This window comes from Lissotriton vulgaris, chromosome 9 (assembly GCF_964263255.1).
Source record: "Lissotriton vulgaris chromosome 9, aLisVul1.2, whole genome shotgun sequence".
In the NCBI taxonomy this organism is placed as follows: domain Eukaryota; kingdom Metazoa; phylum Chordata; class Amphibia; order Caudata; family Salamandridae; genus Lissotriton; species Lissotriton vulgaris.
Window position 1 is genome coordinate 475,694,913 of NC_141697.1, and position 18,236 is coordinate 475,713,148.

An 18,236-nucleotide genomic window follows, 5' to 3' on the forward strand; every position below is an offset into this window, starting at 1 on the left:
CATACTATACAAGTACAATATGGCATCAGGAAGGCCAAACCTCCTGAAGAAGTTAAGGGGAACACAAATTAAACACACCAATAACCCAGCTGCTACTATTTAGAATAGTAACATTAATATATTTTGTCCAGAGAATAATTTGGTTGCATCCTTTCTTTACAATAGTAATCTAAATGGTCCAATTACAAAATCTAGGCACAAGAATGCTCAGAATTTAGAAGGTAGCAAACCTACAGAATACAATAGGAATGAGACACAAGAGTAAGAACAATATCTACATAAGCATTTTAGAAGCTGGGTCAAGAGTCTTCAATAAGTTGAAATAAGCATTAGTTTACACACTCCTTCAGGGAAATAAAGAGACATAAGGAATTGTCCTTTGAACTCCATTTAAGGAGCAATGGCATAAAATGTTTGGTTCATGTCAGAGTCCAAGGAAAGCCCTGCATTAACTGCAGAAAAGGGGTTTAGCAATATAAGTTTAGCATGTGGTCAGCAAGAAAGCCGGAAGTCATCTGCCACTTCGTCCAGGGCAAACAATAACGTATTAGTGATAGAGTCCATTGGCACCTCCCCTTTAGTTGCAGCATCAATAAAAAGTCCACTGTATTTGTTTCATTCTCTGTAGGTGTTCACATTGTTCACTCTGCAACATGGGGATAAGTCCCCTACTTGTTATAGGAACACCTCAAACCAGAGCACAATTGGTATTTCTTTATCCACAGGTTTTCAATGTGCTTGTTTTCTGCATTCCAATCCCAGGTAATGTATCTAACACAATTACAAAGAAGTATCAATTGTAAACTAACAGATCCTGAGGACATGTGCAAAGAAAGGAGTCAGCAGAAATAGCAAGACAATGAAGTTCAAGAAAATGCAACAGATAGGAATATAGGGGCATATTACCAAGCAATAGCGATAATTATCGCTATTGCTTGGTTAGAGACAAAAATTTACCGCTGAGCTGCGGCGATTTTTATCGCAGATAAACCTTGGTATTACCAACGTTTATCGCAAATGCGATAAAAATCGGCCGCAATGCATGAATATCGCTGAAAAGTCTGCGATATTCATGCATTACCGAGCTAATGCTCTTAGCCATGTTATCCACCTCCCATTGGATAACATGGCTAAGAACTGCTCAGGGCAGGTGTTAGCTTTTGGAGATATTTGTGCTTAACGCAAATATCTCCAAAAGTTGGTAATAGGAGATAGCGATGTTAGCGACTGTTTCCAGTCGCTAACATCTTGGCACGCCCACTTTGCATGTCATTAGTGATAAATATCACTGACATGCAAAGTGGGGCCCAAGACGGTCGCTATCTCCTACTAGCTGTCGCTAACTGGTGTTAGCGAAAGCTAGGTAATAAGGAGATAATTTTATCTTCGCTTTCTTGGCTTTGAAGCCAAAAAAGCGAAGATAAACCCCCTTGATAATATGCCCCATAGACCTTCAGAGCAATGGCTAACTTTAAGACATTAAGCTCAGTAATGATCATTTAGCTTGTGTCTGCACATTTCAATATATCCGATTGTAATATCCTTTAGTACTTTTAGTTCATGTTTTACTTGCATTGGGAAAATAATAAAATGGCACACTGATAGGTCTGCCTGAGAACTCACCACCTCCTTCGCCACAGCCACCTTCTCTGATACCTGGAAACATTCAGAGGTCAGACCGCTCCTCAAGAAACCCTCTACAGACCCCACTACAGACCCTAGTTAGCTCCAGAACTACAGCCACATCTGTAATTCCTGTTCCCCTTTAGATGCATAATCAATAAAAAGTCCATTGTATTTGTTTCATTCTCTGTAGGTATTCACTACATTTCAATGGGATTTTGGCCCCTTGGGTCCCTTATTTGGGGCAGGAATTTGGATTTTAGTCCCTTTTTCCACATTTATATATGTTTGTTCTCCGTACATGGGAAGTATACACATTATTCTTTCGTTTTTGTTTCTTTAATAAAGGAGGAGGATGGGTAATTCTTATGTACCTTTCCTCCTGCTTTGGTTATTTTCCCTCTAGGTATGTGGTTTCTACTGTTCATCCCTGGGTTATGGATCATTTACTTTTGTGTACATTGTTGTTTATAGTTTTTAAAGTTTCGTTTCATTATTCTTCTATTTTATAGGAAGGAGATAGTGTTGTATGTTCATGTTGTTTTATTATGTTCTATGTTATCTTGTTCCGAGCTGCTCAGCCAGTGTGAGTGTTCTGTGTGGAATGTTGGTGTGTGGGCCAAGAGCGGAATGCTTGAGTGTCTGGTATGAGTGGTGACAGTTGGTGGAAGGGCTGAGCAGCAAGCAGGCTGCTCCTGGTGAGGCTGCTGTACAGGATCTGAGCTACATGTTATCTACTTGAATAAACCTACTTAAGCTACATCCTACAAGTGTGGACTATGTTACTACACAATGATTATTTCCTTAAAAAATATCAATTTATATATCGACTAAAGTTCTAATTTTACTGCTTATATTGGCTTGGATTTGAACCAGCATATTTAATCACACATTCTGGGCCCACTGGATGCTGAGGATTTACCTCTACTGTATCATTTACTCAAACTTATTTACTTACTAACTTGTTCCTCCGATAAATCTTTTTTCGTCTCACTGATGGGAAAGAGAGTTAGCACTCCTTGTCTAATCAACTAAATTTATATTAACAGTGCAACCATCTGGCTACACAATGAGGACCAGGAATCGATCGCCAGTTTCAAAGGTGTTGTTTCTACAAGTTAACAATCAAATCAACATAAATCACTCTCAAGACCATACTATACAAGTACAATATGGCATCAGGAAGGCCAAGCCTCCTGAAGAAGTTAAGGGGAACACAAATTTAACAAACAAATAACCCAGCTGCTACTATTCAGAACAGTAACATTAATATATTTTGTCCAGAGAATAATTTGGTAGCATCCTTTCTATACAATAGTAATCTAAATGGTCCAATTGCAAAATCTAGGCACAAGAATGCTCAGAATTTAGAAGGTAGCAAACCTACAGAATACGATAGGAATGAGACACAAGAGTAGGAACAATATCTACATAAGCATTTTAGAAGCTGGGTCAAGAGTCTTCAATAAGTTGAAATAAGCATTAGTTTACACACTCCTTCAGGGAAATAAAGAGACATAAGGAATTGTCCTTTGAACTCCATTTAAGGGGCAATGGCATAAAATGTTTGGTTCATGTCAGAGTCCAAGGAAAGTCCTGCATAAACTGCAGAAAAGGGGTTTAGCAATATAAGTTTAGCATGTGGTCAGCAAGAAAGTCCGAAGTCATCTGCCACTTCGTCCAGGGCAAACAATAACTTATTAGTGATAGACTCCATTGGCACCTCCCCTTTAGTTGCATCATCAATAAAAGGTCAATTGTATTTGTTTCATTCTCTGTAAGTATTCACATTGTTCACTCTGCAACATGGGGATAAGTCCCCTACTTGTTATAGGAACACCTCAAACCAGAGACCTCAAACCAGAGCACAATTGGTATTTCTTTATCCACAGGTTTCCCATGTGCTCGTCTTCAGCATTCCAATCCCAAGTAATGTATCTAACACAATTACAAAGAAGTATCAATTGTAAACTAACAGATCCTGAGGACACGTGCAAAGAAACGAGTCAGCAGAAATAGCAAGACAATGAAGTTCAAGAAAATGCAACAGATAGGAATATAGACCTTCTGAGCAATAGCTAACTTTAAGACATTAAGCTCAGTAATGCTCATTTAACATGTGTGTGCACATTTCAATATATCTGATTGTAATATCCTTTAGTACTTTTAGTTCATGTTTTACTTGCATTGGGAAAATAATAAGATGGTACACTGATAGGTATGCCTGAGAACTCAACACCTCCATCGCCACAGCCACATTCTCCGATACCTGGAAACATGCAGAGGTCAGACAGCTCCTCAAGAAACCCTCTACAGACCACACTACACACCCTAGTTAGCTCCAGAACTACAGCCACATCTCACTGCTCCTGTTTCCCACCAAAGTTCTGGAGAAGGCCATCAACCTCCAACTGACCAAACACCTGCAGAGAAACAACCTGCTGGACCCTTCCTAATCAGGATTTAGAGCAAACCACAGCACAGAGACAGCCCGATTGCTGCACAAATGACAACTGCACCCTACTCAACAGAAGAGAATCAGCTGCCCTGATCCTTCACAACCTCTGTGCAGCCTTCGCCACCATCTCCCACCACACAGATGGGAATCACAGGCGACCTGCTCCAATGGGTGGCTTCTTTTCTCACATGGTGCAGCCAGAGAATGAGTCTCCCTCCCTTCGCCTCTCAACCCATACTCACTATCTGCAGTGTCTCTCAAGGCTCATCCCTCAGTCCAACTCTCTTTAACATCTACATGACACCACTTGTGGACATCTTCAGAACCAACAACATCAGCATCATCTCCTACGCCGATGAATCGTCTTCTCGCTCTCTGTGGACCACATCACAACAAAGACCAGCTTCCTCAACTGTATGAAGAACGTCTCAGCTTGGATGTAGAACAACTTCCTGAAGTTATTTATGGACAAAACTGAAGTACTGATCTTCGGCAGACACACTTCCCACTGGAACGACTCCTGGTGACCATTGGAACTAGGACCCAACCCCACTCCGAAAGACTGCGCCTGCAAGCTCGGCATCATCCTGGACAGCAAAAAATCCATGAAACGTAGGCCAACGATGTCTCCTCAGCCTGCTTCCACACTCTGCCTATGCTCCACAAAGTCTTCAAGTGGCTCCCCATCAGCACCACAAAAATTGTGATGCAGGCCCTCATCACAAGCTGGCTGAACTATAGCAATGCACTCTATGCAGGCACCACCATCAAACTTATGAGAAGACTCCAGACGATCCAGAATGCAGCAGCCAGACTGATCCTCAATCTGCCGAAGAGAACCCACATCATCCAGCACCTGAAAGACCGCCACTGGCTACCCATGGAGAAAAGATGGCAATGCAAGCTCCTGACCCACCCCTACAAAACCTTTCATGACCAAGACCCCACCAACATGAACCACTTGTTGATCTTCCGCCTACTTTCCAGAAACCTCCGCTCCTCTCACCTCACCCTTGCACAGGTACTATGCATCCACTGCTGCTGCACCCGAGGACCCTCCTTCTCCTTCCTCGCTGCCAAGTCCTGGAACCCCCTTCCCTTCCATCTCTGCACTTTACACTTGCTGACACACTACAGGAAGGGAATCAAGACCTGGCTCTTCAACTGACTCCGCAGAACAGCACCTGAGTACCCTCATAGGTGACAAGCAACGCTTTATAAGTACCATATGATTGATTGATTGACATCAATATATTTTCAGATGTTTTACATTTGTTGTCTTTGTCATGTTCCTTCTGGAATGCTCCAACATTTTCATGTCATCATAGAGCTGACTTCGTCTCTTCTATTTCTACATCTGCTCTTCTTCTCTTTGCTCCACTTATCACTTGTGCAAGTCTGTACCCCTTTATATTCACAAAAAACTGAAAAGTACAAAGAACGATTATCACTTAGGGCAGTGGTACCCAAACTTTTGACTCCTGCGGACCCCCATTGAGTCACCACTGGAAGCCGGGGACCCCCACGCAGTTTGTAGGATTTGAAATTCAAACAAAATAGTAATTAAAAAATAATAAACACGTGTGCACACAAAACAAATACTCGGATTAGTAGGTATTTTAGGGGAATATTTACAAGCCCCTATCACCATGAGAATGTCACTTTTTGCGATGTTCCCATGGCGGCAGGGGCTTCGCTTTATTTACAAGGCAGCGTTAAGCCACTTAACCAGGCTTAACGCTGGCTTGTAAATAACATCTCCTTTTACCCAATGCTTAGCGTGAAAGGGGGAGGCAGTGGGTGTTGCAGTGGGCATTCCACCGCAACACCCATTGATTTTGACACTGCCCCCTATTAACAAGGGCAGCGTAAATAGGAGGCAGCGACAACATTAAGACCACGGAAAACCTGGTCTCAACTTGGCGAAAGAAGGAGAAATGCTTTTATTCTCCTAGTTTTTTGCCAAACGCCTTTGATTGTTTATGTTCAGGAAGATGACTCTTCGTGCACATAAACAATCTTTTTAAAAAATGACATTTTGTAATGGAAGTTACAAAATAGAGACAGTGAATCATACATGTAAATCAGTGTATAGAAAATGTCACATAAGGCAAAGGGGACTTCAAGGTGTAGAATTCACGTCATTCATACTGGTAGGCATTTTTATAAAGTGCTTGGTCTGGAAAAATGCACATTTAGGATTCAGAACATAACCCAGTGGTTAGCATGGACTTTGACAATAAAAATGCATTTCCACCCTAATAAAACTTTTTAGCAGTATCAGGATAACGAAAGATGGGAAAAACATGTCACTAACTTGTACCTTGCAGTTTGCAAGCAGCTCTTTGATGACAGTTTATAGCTCACTGTGATAGATTACGATTGTCACTTATGAACTGCACAGTACCAAAATAATCTCTTTTTTAAAATGCATTATACATGTTCTTTGCAGTAGGCATGTTAACCCTCTGTGCTACTTCAGATAATTAGCTGGACACAACTTGAATCTCTCCCCAGCAGGTACAATAATCACTGGTATTATCTTGACACTTTTATTGTTGTTTGAAAACTGCTAATTATACAAGATACTTTCAAGTGCTTTTAAAACTGCTGCCTGCGGACTCCCTGGGAATGTGTCACGGACTCCTTGGGGTCCGCGGACCACAGTTTGGGAAACACTGACTTAGGGTCTATAGAAGGTTCCAACAATTCCACTCCCTAAGTTTCCAAACCATCTGCCTTTAGCAGAAACTCTTTTCCCTATTGCTTTCCAGGCACCAGTTTTGGTTAACCCCTTCAAATCTTTCTTCAAGTCAATAATGTTGCTAACATATTTCTTCAGGTCTTTACTTTCGTCTTGCATGTAGGTACAATATTGTTGAACCTTCAACATCCAATGGACTCTACCCTCCTTCCCAAGAAGGACATCTAAAGCAAGTCTATTCTGCAAAACCATTGATCTAATGGCAACCATTTCTGCATCTATGGCTAGGAATCTTGTACTGGCAGCCAATTTGTCAACTACAGTAGAAGGCTTTATAATCTTGTGAGTTGACTATTACTTCTACAGTTGGAATCAAAGTGCCAAAAATGGCACCTACTATTTCACTGGTATTAGCTCTCCTCTTTGTCCTCACATGTTTCTTTCAAGTAGAGTCCTCAATTTGATCCACATGGTTAATCTTTGGAAAAACCACTCCCAGATAACACATTCCATGCTATCTCATGGGTAACCCATAAAAAGCACTCTTCCCATAAATGTAATAAACTCCAGGAAACACAGGACTTCCTCCATCTAAACATGAAACTCAATTTCCTCTAACTTCAGAAGTGTGGTCCCATTCACTCGTTCCTTCAAAATTGGTGTTAGTTGTGGACTTTCTAATAGCGATTCATAATTTCCCTTTATGTTGCCAATCTAGAGCCAATGCAGCCATGTTTCCCACTATTCTATGTTCACTTTCTTCCTTTGCCCAGAGTGGAATATTTGAATGATTTGCAGCTTTAGCTAAAAGATCTCTTCTTCCGTCTTCCTCAGAATCAATGAATTTCTTCTCTACACTTGTCAAGAAACAAGTTAAGTTGTTCCGGTGTGCATAAGCAGTGCCCAGCGCCATCTCAAATTGAATGCTACCAAAATGGAAATATCACGTGTGGCGATTGAAAACATTATGACCTGCTTGCCACGCGGCCTGATGATCTGGGAACACTGCCTAAAGTATCGAAGGAAGTAAGGAAGTAAGGAACCTTCGAATGATCATGGACTCCATTCTATTGATGAATGCTCAAGTGGACAAACTAGCAAGATCAAGCTCTGTTACTATAAAAACTCTCCAATAAATATTCCCCCATTGGGGTTTCCACACAAGGTTCAGGCTACCATCTCCCTTGTTCTGTCTAAACTCGATTACGCCAATAGCCTCTACCACGGAGCACCTTTAATTACCATGAAAAGACTACAACAGATTCAGAACTCAGCGGCCAGACTACTCTTACATACAAAAACCACAAGACCACATCTCCCCTGCCTTGAAAGCCAAGAATTGGTAACCGGATGCCAGAACATCCAAGTTCAAACTGCTTTGCATCACCCACAAAGTGATACATGGAACAGGACCACTCTTCATAAGGAACAAAATCAACAAACACATTCAACAAAGGAACCTCACCTCGCGTAAAAAAATCCCAAGATATAAGAAAAGCCCATGAATGGCACATCATTCTCTCTTCAAGCAGCCAAATTATGGTACTCGTTACCTCCCAGCATAAGATCCATGGATAACCACAATATCTTCAGAAAACTAGAAAAGAATTAGCTCTTCCCCACATAACCACCATACGCAAAAAGAAATATTCAGCATATCTCTCTGTACATAAGCATTTATTTGTACTATAGATATGTACCTATTTATGAGTATTGCTTTGTATAAACATGTAGAATAATTATGTTAAAAAATATATTTATATTAATTATTTCTGCTTAACAAATGTACCTATCACTGTTAGTTACATTATTCTATGTTTTCAACATGTATATAGGTGACTGCATAAATTAGTACATCTTTTATCATAACTATTTATCTACAACTGTCTCACTATTGATTTACAAAATATATATATATAAATAAATAAATACCATTAATTTAACTTACAGTAACACTTGAAAGCCAGAGTTTATTTAATGCATCTTTAATCTATATATACTACCTTCCTTTATGAAACTAGATACCTTCCATGTAGTTATGGATATATATATTTATTACTTTACTCCTAATTCAGCATATCCAATGCTCTCACCTATTTTTCACCCGATACCGCTCTCAATAAAGCCTCTACCTTGACTCTGAATCATCTCAAACCTCTTTCTACAACTCTTTCTAATGTACTACCCCATTTTGTTCACCCATACCGCTATCAATATATCCTCTACCTCCACTCTCTCATTCATCCAAAACCCCATACCACTACTATGAGCCCCAAAATAATCTAGACTTTTCCCTACTCTACCCCTCCTTACATCATCTCATACCCCTTTTACCATTACGATCCCCCAAAACAAGCCTTTCTAAACCCTTCTCTCTGACTCATCCCCCTCCACCTCCCTTTTACCCCCTTTTACTCATCCCAAGCCTCCTTCTACTGACGAAGGCGGCAACGCCGAAACGCGTTTGTTGACTGAGTGTGCGCGCGAAAATAAACCAAGCGCAGAGACAAAGAAAATTGGCTGGAGTGTCCTTACTTGTGGAACAGCTCGGGGATTCGAGCTGCGTGTTTGGAGATATTGTACGCACTCCACAGTGTGTTAAGGAGCACCCGGGAAAATGAGGAGCGGCAGATGGTGGAAGTGAGTTGTGGATATATATATATATATATATATATATATATATATATATATATATATATATATATATATATATATATATATATATATATATATTCTCCACCAAAGCGATCCTCAGGCTCTATGCGCTCAACTGTGGGTGCTCTGCAATGGGGCCTGATCAAGGCCCAATCAATAATTTTAAACAGCTTTTACTTTATTTCTCCAGCTCGGTCCGAGCTGGAGAAATAAAGTAAAAGCTGTTTAAAATTTACAAACGCTGAGTGCCGCATGGGTTCCGGAGTAGCCTGCTACTCGCCGAAAAAGAACTTCAACATCTCATCAGGGGTAGCAGGTGCTATATAAATTCAAACCTTTTTCCCTCTTCTATCCCTTCACTACCCTTCTCATTCCAAATAACTGACTAACATATCCACCACTCAAATCACTTTCATATTTCACAATACTAGTTCACCATTAATCCTTTATGGGTTCAGAAGTGGTGTGCTACTTGCCCAAAAAGCAATTTGACGTCTTGTCAGGGGTAGTAAGAGCTATATAAATGCAATTACAATACAGCTACATTAATGGGTCTACAGAATTGTCTCATTATTTTAGCATTTTTAGCATCTTGCTGTGTATTCAAGTGTTTTAGCCCAAGAACTTCTGAAAAAACTAAATCTTGGTTTGCGTAATACTATTGGAAATTACCTTTCCCGTAAAAAAAACCTCATCAATAAACTTCAGGAAATCGCATATGTCAATGGAATGTTATGAGAGGTTATTCCGTCGACAACTGATTGCATACATACATAGCAATCCCTAGCATCCATATTGCCTACATACTAGTAGGATTTGGCATTTGAGGGTGCGTGAGTATACTTAAGCTCTTTATTGTGTATATAATGCCATAAACCTAAAATTATAATAACTAGCACTACTTGGGAAACAGCAAATACACCTGCACATACACGTTTGCGACTAAGGGATTTAGCGTAGCCTCCATTAGTTTCCTAGGGTGAGACCGTACGCTTTAGTCGATTGCAGCTCAATTACTTTGTGCAGTTAGTTCCACTTGCAGGAGTAACAAAGTACAGCTCAAATACCTTTTTTCGAAGTTAAAGTGCAATGTAATTAATGTATAGGCCCTCGCGTAGAACTCTGCTCCGCTCACGGAGTTTATGGAATTTGTTCACTCTCGCTCCGCAGAGGAGCACTGAATTCTTGAATTCTGTCTTCCCAGACATGAAGCAGAGGTTTTTTTCAATTTCTGCACTTGAGATTTGTTGTGGCGGTCTTTTGCAATCGCCACAATAATCTCAGGGCGCTAACGAGCTAGCGCAAAACTACACACTCGTTTGCACTGCCTCCGGCCATGACAGTGCAAATGTAATGCCAACCGCGAACAAACCACTTGAGCAGCTTTTGTGTTTGAGAAGCAGCTGAGAGGCTTTTCAAGTGAATTTTCTTCTCTAACTGGTCCTTGGAATTGTTGTTCTTTTTGCAAGACAATTTTGCAGACATGTTTAGGAGGGGCCCTATGAGCACAACCACTCAACTGCATGTTTGTACAAAGGAGAGCTGTCTAAACATTTTAGCACTGGATCTCCTCCCTTTCTCTTTTGTGGAAGGAGTGGGATTCTTAGAATTTATGACAGCCATCTACCCGAAATTGAAGGTTCTAAGTCGGACCTATTTTGCCGAAGTTGCCATGCCAGCATTGCATCACGATGTGCTGCAGTTGGTTGGACAAGCTTTCCAGAAAAGTGTTGTCCACACTATCCACCTGAGGACAGACATGTGGACTAGTTATCAGGTGACTGATTACATATGCAGCACTGCATATTGGATCTCTTTTGCAGGGGTAATGCAAAAGATATCTGCAGGTCTTGGCACACAAGACATTTTTAAGAGTATTTTGAGGCATGTAACTGTGGCCATGTTCGTCATGGACAAATTTAACAGCAAGGTGTATGAAAGGTCTGAGATTTAGATTTGTTGCCACAGACAATGGCAGTAACATAGTTAAGGCCATGTCAGATGGTGGCTATTTCAGGGTACTGTATTTGGCCCATTGCATCAACCTGGTGGTGTAAGACTATCTCAAAAAACAAGACATAGTCAACAACATAGTGACTACTTGCAGAAGAATCGGAACTAATTTCAGCTATTCTTTAAATGACCGAAAGCAGTTGCGGATTATTCAGCGTGCTAATAGAGCACCAGTTAAAGCCCTGCTCAGGAGGTGGCAACATTTTGGAACTTGACCTATTACATGTTGCAACATCTATTTGAGCAGTGGAAATAGATCAATGACCATGTCATTCAAAGAGGAGGGGATGCTTTTGGGGCAGCTATGACCATGGATGCGGATAAATGGGGCCTAGTCAAATGCCTGAAACAGATGCTACTCCTTTGGCGGTTTTCACACGGGAAGCTAGAAAGGAGGACATTACGATGGGCCAAGGCATCCAGTTGTTGCATCTGCTACAGGACCAGGTAAAGAAGGTGTCTGAAAGGTTCACCCCACACGTGAGAATGAAAACCCAGAATTGCATGCCTTGAGAGTTTACTCTTTCGCTTGACTTGTAAAGGAAGGCTGCAAAATGAAATCATCTTGTCCAAACAGTACATCTGTGCCACACTACTTGATCCATCGTACAAAAAAATTCTGCCCACTTTCATTTCTTTTTCTGAAGAGGATTTTTCAAAATACAAGAGGCGGATTGTTGAGCAAGCCGGAGACCTGGAAGAAGAATGGCTGGAACTTAGAGCCAGCCACAGTTCTGTGGTGCCACCTTCTACTTCCAGAAAGGGCAGTCTTGTCTCACAGCAGCCAACAATGGCATCCACCAGAACACTGGCAACAATAGCCACAGAAGGACTGGACCCAACCTCTGCAGTGCATTGGTTTCAATTGGCAAGGCTTCAGTCCAGTGTAGAGGAGATGGAAAAAGAGGTTGAACAAGTGGCAGTACCAATGACCATCCTCAGGATGTTCCAGGAGTATCTGGATGATCCAAAATAGATTTATGTTTATCAAAACCCATTAATGTATTAGCATGGGAAAATTTGCCAATGGACAGAACTCTAATATAAATAAACAACAATGTATTATTTAGAAAGACAAATAATTAGGCATGATTAACACATTGCAGGAAAAAGAAAGAAGAGAGACTCATAATTTATTGGAACGTACCGAAGGCATCTTGTATTTTGATGAATACACACAATAAGTGGAACAAGAAAAAAGCGGGTAAGGCAAGGTAGGGGAACAGTTGTATCAGCACTGTATGTGGTTAAAACAACGTGAGTAACGCGAAGGCACTTTGTGACACGTGATCGTGACACAATGGTGAACGGCGCAGGTGACACAGCGGTGGCGCAAAATATGAATGTGGTGTTTATATACAAAGACTATGAATTTATGGTCCACAGGTAGTGAATTACAGGAGCTTGTACAGATAAATGGTTTGGGTGGACCACAATAGGAGGCGCCGAATGTTACGCTAAGGTGTCGACGTCATTTCGATTCTAATAACTGAGGATCATCTTCAGGACCAGGTTACTAATTTGGAAGTGCTGTACAAGAAAAGGGTAAGGAAAATGAGTAACATGGGAAGGAACGGGAGAAAGGCGCAATGTGCAGAGAGACAGGAAGGCGTTCCCAGCTGAGGGAAGGTAGGAAAGCGCTGCGTGAGAGGAGAGGGTAAGGCAATACCTGGAGGAGTGGAATGGAATGTGGAAGGGATGAGGAAAGTGAATCACCGTGGGGCACTGTGCTTCCAACAGCTAAGGAGCAGTAAATCCAGGGGGAGTCTGTGGGATCAAAGAGCGCGTTAGGGGGTCCAACATGAGCAATGGTGAATGGGCTGGTGTGATGGGGTAGTAGACTCACCAAGGTTAATCAAAGGATGGAGTAAGTTGCAGGTCCGAATGTGGATCCTGTCCGTGGGGAATGGAGTATTGATGGGTAGGAGCTGAAAAACATAATTTAATTCAGAAGAGATGTAAAGGGATTAACCAGTACAATGGGAGCATGAGCGGGAAAGAAGGCACGCTAAACTTATCGGCCTGTCAGTTGGCAGGCTGGTGGTCAAGGGAAACCAACCGTGTGAAGAGGCAAGTAGTCAGGCCATCATAAGTAGGCAATTAATGAAAACAAAAAGTTTGGGCGCTGGCCGGTTGTCAGGCAGCACGTGGAGCGGGCGCTAAAAACTGAAGAGAAGGGCAGCGTTAGGTGGAAGTGGGGTCCATGGAAGGACCTCAGGCAGAGTGGTAATGGAGGGGGAAAGGACTTACTTACTAGCGCATAACAGGGCGCGAGTCTTTGTGGTGAGTATTCCGGGTCGGCGAGTGGATCCGCAGAGTGCCGTCACATCGTGATCGGTCCGGAGCATCCGTGTGAGTGTCAGTTTGCGCGCAGAAGTTTAAGGAACGAGATGTGTACCTGTGACTTAACAACGTCACTGGTAGGATGGGATAGGGATGAGGGGCGGGTTCAGTAATTGGTACGCCGGATTCAGGTAACTGGCAAGGAAGAAACGGGCTCGAGGGGGCGGGAAAGGCTAAGGAGTATGCAAGGAAGAGGACAGAGGGGAAAAGGAGAACCAGGACGGGGGACCCAGGGGAGTGAAGGAAAAAATTAAAGAATTAAAGAAATGCATGGATCTGGATCATAGAAACTCTGTAAACTACCGCCCCATCTCTCTTCTACCAGCCATCGCCAAAGTCTGTGAGAAAATTGTTAATAAACAATTAACAGACTTTGTGGAGAGTGAGGCATTATTACACCCTGCACAATCTGGATTTCAATCCACTCATAGCACTGAAACTGTACTAGGAGAGGTGTCAGAAGCCATTCGGAGTGTTTGGACGCTGGCAGAAGAGTGGCTCTTGTTTTGTTAGATCTCTCCGCAGCGTTAGACACTGTGCCGCATGATCTTATCCTGGCTTGGTTAGCGTGGATTGGAGTCTCCAGCACAGTGTGGGCATGACTTAAGTCCTTCCTGGAAGACCGTATCGAGCAGATTTGGCTTCCCCCGTGTTCTTCCCCTCCTCATCCAGCCATGACCGGGGTTCCACAGGGCTCCGTCCTTAGCACTCTCCTCTTCAATATCTATATCACACCTCTGATATATTTAGCTGAGGAGTTAGGGGCTAAGGTTATGGCCTACGCCAATGACACACAGTTGCTTTTTACCTGGGATAAGATCTCGCTTTCTGTTACAATGGCTCAGCACTGTCTTGCTGCACTTTTCAGCTGGCTGGCGGATGCCCAGCTGAAATGCAACAAACAAAAATCAGAGATTCTGCTGTTTGGCAAATTTCCATCTAACTTTCGCCAACTCTTGTGACCTCCAGGCTCATTGCTGCCATCTTCCACGGGTCAGCCTGCTAAAATGTTTGGGGGTGTGGTTCGATGAGTCCCTTTTTTTTTCAACACACATTAACAAACTGACTGGTTGCTGCTTTGGTCTCTTTAAAACCCTGAGGAGTTTCTTCCAACTGCTTCGGCAAGCAGCAATATAGACGGTAGTCTGCGCCTTGATTTTGTCTCGCTTGGATTATGCGAACGCTCTTTACATTGGCATCCCGGCCTATTTGTTAAAGTGACTCCATGTCATGCAGAACACAGAGGCTAGACTGCTGATAGGCATCTCGTCTAGGATCAGTGTACAACATCATTTGAATTCTCTCCACTGGCTCCCTGTGGCGCACAGAGTCAGGTTTAAAGTTCTGGTTTTGGCCCATCGTGCCCTCCATAAGCTTGGCCCTATACACCTCCAGAGACGCTTTTCCTTTTATCTTCCTGCACGTGCTCTTCGCTCTCAGTCCCTTCGCTTGGCCCGAGTTCCTCGTTACAAGCTTCAGCGGCTTGGAGATCGCTCCTTGACTGTGAAGGCCAACTCGACCTGGAACGCACTCCCCCTTGAACTTCGCTCTATCCAGGATACAGCACTGTTTAAACGGAAACTGAAGACCCACTTGTTTGTCTAATTTGGCTTTTCTGTCCTCCTCCCTTTCAGTCCCCTCTCTTCTCTCTCACCTGTGGCTCCGCGCTGGGACACTCATGAGTATCTGTGCGCGTTAGAACATGATCCATGAAGTAAAAATGACAGTTGCCGCTTTGCAGTAAAAATGACAGTTGCCGATTGGCTCAGGGAAAATTGGCAAGACCAGCAATGAATTCATTTATGCTGAGATGAAGTGTGGCTGATATTTAACACACTAATGTGGCGCATATCGATTTATGTATGCAGAAATGAAGTATGGATGATATATAACACAAGAATGTGGCTCATGCATACAGTGGATACACATAGTATTGGTACATGACAGTGAACTGTATTATATTGGTAGGGACATTGAATAGCATTAAACTTTGTCATGCGTTAGGTAGACATATAGGCACTATTGCCTAGATGCATCAACCTTTTTAGGAAGTGCAAACGGTGCGAATCGCAAAAATCGGCCGTTTGCACTTCCTAAATTGGTTTCTGGGATGCATCGAGCATTTTTGGAAAATCGCTATTTTTTGCGAATTCCAAAAATGCGATTGCTTTTAAGGAATCGCAAATTTGCGATTCCTTAAATGCAATGCATCATTCTCAAAACATTTGTGATTTTACAAATTGCAAGTGCAAATTACCACGAAGTTGAACCTCGTGGTAATTTGAAAAATTGTTTAAAAACGCACAAAAATGCATTTTTTAAACTGTTAAGTTACAGACACACATGTCCTTAGGACATGTGTGTATGTAACTTACAGGTAAAAGGGCATTTCATGGGTGCAGGGGGGGTCATTTGGACCCCCCTCTCCACCCTTGAAATGCTTTGTTGAATTCCGATTTCAAATAGCGAATTCGCAATTCCCATTCATTCCTATGGGCATTTCAGCCCATAGGAATGAATGGGAATTGCGAATTCGCTATTTGAAACTCGCAATTTTATTGCGATACGGTAAAAATTGCGATTTTTACCGATTCTCAATAAAATTGCGAAATAAATGATGCATTGCCATTTGCGATTCCTTATTTGCGATTCCTTATTTTTCGCAAATAAGGAATCGCAAATGACAACGTTGATGCATCTACCCATATGAGTACATTGGAAGGAGTCATACATGTCAGTTAGGTGGGTAATGCATGTGTAAGTCTGAATCCAACTGGTGGGGCAAACATAGGTGGTATGTATGTAATTGCTCAGTAGGAATTAGGTTTGGTCTAAGTTTTGTATGGTGTTATTCCATTCGTCGAGGGTGTTTAACCCTTGGGTCACTGAGTAACATCTTGTAATCCATTTGCATTTGCTTCTGTCGAAAAGCGCTTAGAGGTTGACCTCCCTAGGTGTCAAGCTACGCTGGTCTATGACCTGCCATGTCACAACATTTTCAGTGTGTTTTTATTCTAGTCAGTGTAACACCAACGGGGCTGTCATAACCCTGCAATGAATGCTGAGTTTGTGTTGAATTATCCTCTGTTTGATCATTTGCGTACTTTAGCCTGTATTGACAAGTTGGCAGGGACAGCGTATGGCATAGATCACAATTGATGATCAACAGTTAGTGTAAGGGCCAACCTAGCTGCGCCTGCCCGGTTACAGCAAAAGACTACAATTCCCATGATGCTGATGACAAGGAAGTACTTAGGCGAGTCTGCGCATAGGAGGGTGCGCGCAATTCTGTTGTTTCCTGATTGCCGGTCGGACAGAGAAGTTCGCTGTCGGCCGGTCCTGTTTTGCCCCGTACCCTGCAGGATTGTGGGGATGATCGTCCTGACCTGAGTCTGCTGTTCGCAGTGAGTAACAGAAGGCCTTGTGGAGCGGAGCGCGGTAGAGTTGCTACGCGTTACCGTATCTTGTCCGTTTGTGCCTTCTTCGTCTGAGTGGGTCCATTATACTCGCGAGCTAAATTAGAGCAGGGTGCAGTAGTGATTATAACTACGCAACAAAAGGGTGTTGTCAGAGGAGGTTTGCGCAAAGCACAGGGAATGAGAAGAGATATAGAAATCAACCTCTAAGAGAGTCACTTAGGAATTTCTTAAGAAGCCCTCACTCACCACCCTGGGTGGTGACATGCTTCATCATCGGGCCCACCAGGAGAAGCCGAATGCCTCCCTAGTGTGCTGCAATGCCAGATTACTGCGGAGCTGGTTTTTCGTGACAATAGTGTGAAAAAATAAGTGAGTTAAAAAATGCTAATAAGCTATACCAGACAAAAAACTTTATTCTGTGGCTAGCCAGGCATTGGTTAAAATATATGTGTCGGGAAATTTACCTAATGTGTTGGGTATTTTCCACTTAGAGTGGGGTCGACATGTTTCTACCCTTATGTGTATTGATTTTACTGGGATTTCATCAGGACCATGTAACTGTGTACCTCGGTGGTGTGGGCGCGCTAAGGCCCACCCATTCCAGAGGACGTGAAAGTTAAAAAGTTGAGTGTAAAATTAAGTGCAAAAAGAACAAACCAGAAAAAGTGAGGGTTCCTTCGAAATATGAGGAACTTGTGGTTTGTTATTTAAAAGATCCACACCCCATGGGTCTCGGGAGGGGGGTGGTGGCGACAATGGCACACCGCCCGCAATGCCAAACACCCGCTCAGCACCTAGCGATACCTTCAACCGGACCCCGTGCAGCACACTAGGGAGGCATTTGGCTTCTCCTGGTGGGCCCGATGATGAAGCATGTCACCACCCAGGGTGGTGAGTGAGGGCTTCTTAAGAAATCCCTAAGTGACTCTCTTAGAGGTTGATTTCTATATCTCTTCTCATTCACTGTGCTTTGCGCAAACCTCCTCTGATGACACTCTTTTGTTGTTTATAATAATTACCT